The following is a 5,979-nucleotide window of genomic DNA, read 5'->3' as shown; positions in this document are numbered from 1 at the left end:
ATTACCAGAGCAAGACAGCTGATTGGTAGAGTGTCATTTTCATGTTTGTGATAAATAAAGTAGATTGAACTGTACAGTTTGCCTTGAAGAGTAGCCTAGATTTCCCAGACAACCGAGATTGTGCTGGCATTGTAGGGAGTAAAGGTAGCAAGTGATTTGTATGCAACTGTATCTAAAGTTCATCACTCTTGTAGCAGAAATCAGTAGTTATACTCTAGAGTGGAGGTCGACTTTGATAGACGCACAAGACTAGGATAGTGACCACATTTTGCAGGATAGTTAGCCTTGAAGATTGGCCCAGGTATATGCCAGACAACTGAGATTGATCTGGGACCGTGAGGAGTAGAGGTAGCTAGCGATTTGTATCTTTAGTTAATTGATGATTGTTTGAGGCCCTGATAAAGGAAGCTTGAACTATTGCTCGTTTGCCCTGATTAGGGTTATAACCGGAGGCCTCAAGATAGGTCTAAGAAATTGAAGCCCATGTTCTAGGTGCTCTCCATCTTTGAGAGCTATCAAGGTATTTTTACCTAATGCTTGGGTCAGGAGTTCCATGCTTCTGTTCACCACGGGAATTCAATAAGTCAGGACCTTTCACCCCTGGCTGGTGGACGGAACATTCTCTATGAAACTGGCCGGCATCCTCAAGAAAAACCCAGGGTTCCGGAACCTCTTCAATATTAACGTGATCCTCAGCGGTAGTCGGGTCAACGAGGAGGAGAGGGGAAACCAACTGTTGGACCCTGCAGTGATAGCATTTTGCCTGCGCTCCATCTCCTCTGTAGACGTGGAGCGCTTCTTCTCGTTCTTAAAGGATCTTCTGTCGTGCAAGAGGCTGGTTGAAAACGTTACAGCGAGTTTTTTCAACTAGTACATAAGAAGCAGTGTTTCCATTTTGGCTTGCGCCGCTGCCTAGGTGGCCCCAGGCCCTTACAACCCAAAGGTTAGGTTAGGTCGGGTAAGGTTAAGGTAGCCTAGCAATAAATTGCCAAAATGGCTTTCATGATGTTGACAGCTTATTTACTTGTGTACTTGTTTTAAAAACTCTTGTGTAACGTCCATGGAGGGTGGCCATGACAGAGAGCCAAGTCAGGGACCAGATGATGCTCCAGTGGACCATAATATCATGAAGCAATGCAAGTAATGCCCAAAAATGCAATAAAAGGCTTTTTTGTTGTGCATTTTATGCGCACATAATGCAAATTTTTATGCATATTTTGGTCTGATTTTAATGCATATTTGCCCACCTCTAGTCATGACGCAAGATTAATGTTTTTCTAAAGTCATCAAGAACCCGGTGAGCAATTCTCACATTTCTAAGCATGATAACGCGACATTTGAGACAATGGCGAGCTAAACATGCTCTCTGTTTTTGCCTTTTAAAGCGATCTTATTGTCAATAAAAATCTAAATCCCTGTCGTTGATTATAGCACGTGGTCTATATTTTTCTTGTTTTTCACACCCTTGTATTGTTTATACATTTTCAGCTGATATCGTGTTTGTCGTATTATCGGGCTCAGGGTGCTCGATATTCGTCCAACATCCTTCTCCCTTGCGTGCTCACACCAACATTTTTCTCCAGGATGCACAGCTTAGTAATAGGACGCATTTTTTTTCTCCTTTGGTTTCCATCGTTGCAGCTCGAACCTTGCCATCCCTTCCTGGATGAACTGCGATGACCCGCCCACTGTTCCATTCCCTCGCGGTGTGTGAGAATCCACAATCAAAACGGAATCGCCTACTTTGAGATTTTGTTGTTCCAATTTCCATTTAGGTCTGGCAATAAGGTTTGGCAAGTACTCGTGAGTCCATCTCTTCCATATAGTGTCGATGATTCCCTCCAAATAATGGAAATGTTCCCGGATTCATCGAGGAAAAATTGCCCGGAGGAATAATTGGATTAGGTCGTTGCAATAAGAAGTGATTAGGAGTCAGACAGGTGCTTCATTCGGTTGTTCCCTTGTAAGTTAGAGGTCTGGAGTTAAGGAAGCCAGTCACTCTGCAAACACCAATCTCAATTCTTCACTTTTCATGAAACGTAAGGTTTTCTCCTCTTGTTCTAGGACTCCATCTAAGGCTCGTTTCACCGATTTGATTAAGGCTTCATGAGCTCCTCCCCAATGGGGTGCGTTGGGTGGTTGAAAAGTCCAGTCTAGTCCGGTCTTTCTTTTAAGAGTCCGTGCAGCCGTCAAAAAATTGGTACCATTATCAGAGTATATCGAGAGGGGGCGTCCTCTAGGTTTTCAAAGACACGGAAGGCTAACAGGAAGTCTTCTCGTGTAAGCCTGGGAGTACTTCAAGTGAGTTGCACGTGTGATGAGGCACGCAAAAATCAATCCCACCACTTGTCCGTTTTATTTCTTGATATTAGAACTTGGTAGGGCCCGAAACAGTCTACCGATATTCGTGTAAATGGTGGCGCGGCCTCCAATCTTTGCTCTGGTAGCTCGCCCATCAATTGTGTATTGGCTTCGCATCTCGTCTTTTGCAAGAAGACATCTAGACTTCGTTTTTTCAAAGCTTCGCGACCGCGAAATACATGATATCTTTGCCTTAAGACTGAGAGCACATGGTTCATCTCAGCATGGTTCGATTCCTGGTGAATTTCGTCGAGGATGAGGAGAGTTAGTGGATGATTTGGCTCCAGCACGATTGGATGTCGGAGCTCATACGGTACGGGAGCCCTATCAATCCGGCCTCCAACTCAGACATCCGTCTTCATCGATGAGTGGGTTTAAGCCGAGCAGTCGCGAACACCTTTTCAAAGGCTTCTTTACCTTCAACAACGCAATTTCTTCCCACAAAGACTCCCCTTGGGCTCGTAGTACTAACTGATTGATGCATTGCATTCGATCCTCGTACTGTTCATTTTCTTTCTTCAGAGCATTCTCCAACGAATTGAGTGGTTCATGGTTCCAATTCTGTTTTGTTTTCCACCTCCATTTTGATTTGGAACGCACTGAAGTCCTTTTTTATACTTCGAGATTCTTCTCCACTTTTATATCTTGGGGCCATTCAGCTTCAGCACAGATCAGAAATTTCGGGCCCTTCAGCCATTCCTCGGCAATGGATGGTTCTGTCATCACTGACCTTGTAGCGTGATCAGCCGGTTCAATCGGCCAGGAACATGCCTCCATTCCAACGCGCATGAGAGCGTCTGAATTTCTCCAATTCTGTTGCTGACAAAGGTCTGGTAGAATGAAGCTGTCCCCTGATCCATCCTCGTACTGCCGAAGAGTCTGTCCAGAATATTCGTTTGTTGATTGGGCCCCGTAGGAGCGTTAATCAACTTGAGCCAAGCGGCATGCCAAGACGGCCCCATTGAGTTCGAGTTTTGCCACAGAAATTGGTTTCAAAGGAGCTACCCGAGTTTTGGCCATCACAATTCGAGTTTCCACTTGACCTGGTTCTCCCGCTAAGCGTAGATATACTACAGCGGCAAACGCTTCCACACTGGCATCGCAAAATGCGTGGAGTTGGACTTCCTTGGCCCAATTAGGTCTAAGGCATCTTTGGGTGTTGAGGCATTTCAAGTTGGAGATAGCACGAATCAACTTATTCCACCAAGTTTGTTCTCTATCTCCCACGTCTTCATCCCAACTTCTTTCCAGTTTGATTAAGGTCTGCATGGCAATCTTCCCCTTTACAGTAAAAGGAGCCGCCAATCCCAAGGGATCAAAAAAACCCGACAACTTGCTCAGAAGGAACCTCCTTGTGAATGGCGAAGACGGATGGTCCACGACACTCAAGATGAACGACAAGGTGTCGTCCCAGGTTTGCCAAGTCATTCCGAGTATTTTCCCTTCCTTTTGTCCAAAATCCGTTTTTTCTTGCTGATATTTGGCTGTAATTTCCTGGGTACACTTCTTCACAACAGTTTCCGAATTCAACATCCACTTGGACAACTTGAAGTTTCCATGGAGGAGAGTCTCAGCTAGGATCTTCAAGGTTCGCACGGCCTCGCATTCAGATCGAAAGCTGTCTAAATAATCGTCCATATAAAACCTTGATTGAACAGTTTCCAAGAGATCTGGACTTCCGAATTCTTCGGCGGTTCTTTGGAGCACATGAATCGCCTGACATGGTGATGACGCGTCTCCAAATACCACTCCCGTAATTTAAACAATCCAATTTCACCCCCTGGTTCTACTTCCCACAAAAATCAATGGTAGTGGGCGTCAGTTGGGTCCATCTTAATTCTACTGTACATTGCTTCAATACCGGAGGTGACGGCAAACTCAAACTCCCGAAATCCAAGCAGTAAGACAACAAGGTCATTCTGCAGAGCCGGTCCCGTGTACAGACAATCATTGAGAGAGGAGTTGCAATATTTCGCAGCCAAATCAAAGACAATCCGTAACTTCCGAGGTCCGGACTGCTTGTATACTCCATGGTGAGGGAGCCATCTCTGGTTCAGACAATCAAGTTCGTCGCCTGGTACTCTTCTTGCATACCCTTGATCCAAGTACTTGGCCATGGCGGCGCGATAATCCATGGCATATTGAGGGTTCCGGTTCATTTTCACTTCAATTGATTTGTAACGTTTCTTGGCCGCATCAGGATCATTTCTTGGGCGATGTCCTCCTCTCCATGGCAATCTGACTTCTTATCCGGGCCCCTCAAGAAGCTTTCTGGTTCCATCCCGGATTAACTTCATTCCGCATGCTTCTTCTTGCGACCAAACAGGTCTGATTCCCTCCCCATTTTCGGCCCCGAATTGTTCTGAGTCAAAGAATGTTTTCATCATTGTTTCAAGGTTCGGTTGAATTTGACCATAATTTACATGGTCACCTGCGCTAATTGATTGGTCCACTATAGATGTTTTACCACGGACGACCCAACCCAGAGCACAATGGATGGCAATGGGATCATTAGGTCCACCCCGTCGTACTTCCTGAGGATATATCAAATTCAGGTTATCCACCCCGATAAGCATGTCTACTTCCCCGTCTAGATGGGTCAAGAGAAGATCAGACAAATGATCGAACTTTCCTTGTACCGAGTGCCAAGGAAATGATCTCAGATTGTTACACACCTTGTCCATAGTGAGAGTTTGAATCCCAAACATGGCGTTCTCATCACAACCTCCAATCATCACATCAACAACACTACTTCTACATTGAATTTCATGCGAGATCAGGTTCATGTTCAAGGTCTTCTCTTTTGGTTGTGGGATCTTCAGTTTTTGCACTATTTTTTTTTGAAATGAGCGTAACGTCTGAGCCCTCATCAACAAGGGCGTTGATCGGCAAGGATTTTGATCCGTTCACGCCCTTCAAAGGGATCACACCCAACTTGGTTCCGCCACAAGTATTGATCTGAACTTGACGTGTTGATTCAGATACGTGCCGGTTTTCTAGCTCTCTTCTTGTTTCCACGTCCACCGGTTCCCTTGATTTATCGACGTGGAGCCAAGTGTGATGGGTCCCGGTGCACCCGTCTTTTCGACAATTCAATTCTTCTTTCCTGGGACACTCAAACGCTCGATGACCCAAGTTCAGGCATCTAAAGCACATACCAGTCTTCCATGCCAGTTCACGTCGTTGTAAAGGATTGGAATCTTTGAATCTTTTGCATTCTCTTGGCAAGTGAGGTGCCTTGCATAAGGGGCAGGTTTGACGATCATGTTCAACTTGATGCACGAATTTCCTGCTCTCTGTTCTTGGACAGTCCCGATTACTAACTGATCGATCCAGATTGAAGTATCTTAATTCCGCCGCTTGGTCACTTGCCCACCTTGCGAAGTGATAAATCTTTTCCTCCCGAGGAAAAGCCGAAGAAAAATATCTCCAATGTCGAAAGCTCCCACGATCAAGCTTGTGTTCAAGATCGAACATCAGCGCCGTCAACAACCCGTCTCCCCTTGGCAACAAAGATGTCGCTACTCTAAGATGGCCTTGGAGCTGGTCTGCCAGCAGAGTGAAACTGACACCGTTATCGTTACTTCTAATGCTCGGCAAATCTCGGATGGCTTGAAG

At 45.5% G+C, this 5,979-nt stretch overlaps 1 long non-coding RNA gene across 1 annotated transcript; it reads right to left on the bottom strand.

Annotated features, from left to right (window-relative positions):
* Positions 1-1,420: 1,420 nt before the first annotated feature.
* On the bottom strand, positions 1,421-5,709 carry LOC131882598 (uncharacterized). Its single transcript, XR_009373503.1, has 2 exons — positions 4,793-5,709; positions 1,421-4,723 (listed from the first exon to the last, which is right to left on the bottom strand). It is a non-coding gene; the product is annotated as an uncharacterized LOC131882598 (long non-coding RNA).
* Positions 5,710-5,979: the final 270 nt, after the last annotated feature.

The sequence above is a fragment of the Tigriopus californicus genome, chromosome 6 (genome assembly GCF_007210705.1).
Source record: "Tigriopus californicus strain San Diego chromosome 6, Tcal_SD_v2.1, whole genome shotgun sequence".
NCBI lineage: Eukaryota > Metazoa > Arthropoda > Copepoda > Harpacticoida > Harpacticidae > Tigriopus > Tigriopus californicus.
Note: the sequence above shows the minus strand (reverse complement) of the source record. Positions and strands in the feature narration are given on the sequence as shown.